Source organism: Notothenia rossii (assembly GCF_949606895.1).
Source record: "Notothenia rossii genome assembly, chromosome: 8".
In the NCBI taxonomy this organism is placed as follows: domain Eukaryota; kingdom Metazoa; phylum Chordata; class Actinopteri; order Perciformes; family Nototheniidae; genus Notothenia; species Notothenia rossii.
In genome coordinates, this window is record NC_136906.1 from 16500130 (window position 1) to 16500531 (window position 402).

A 402-nucleotide genomic window follows, 5' to 3' on the forward strand; every position below is an offset into this window, starting at 1 on the left:
TGTGATTTAGTTTACTGAACCAAGCTGAGTGTTTTTCAAGGCTCAGGAAACCCTTGCAGGTGTTTCGAGTTAATTAGACGATTCAAGTGATTCGTTGAACACCCTACTAGTATACTTTTTCATGATATTCTAATATTTAGAGATAGGATATTTGAGTTTTCTTAAGCTGTATGCCATAATCAGCAATATTAAAATAATAAAAGGCTTGCAATATTTCAGTTGATTTGTAATGAATCCAGAATGTATGACATTTTTTTTTTTTTTTTTTTTTTTTTAAATTGCATTACAGAAAATAAAGAACTTTATCACAATATTCTAATTTTCTGAGACAGTCCTGTATATACAAATATATTAAAAACATGTCTATGATATGTTTTTCTCAAAATACCAAACAGGTCATGC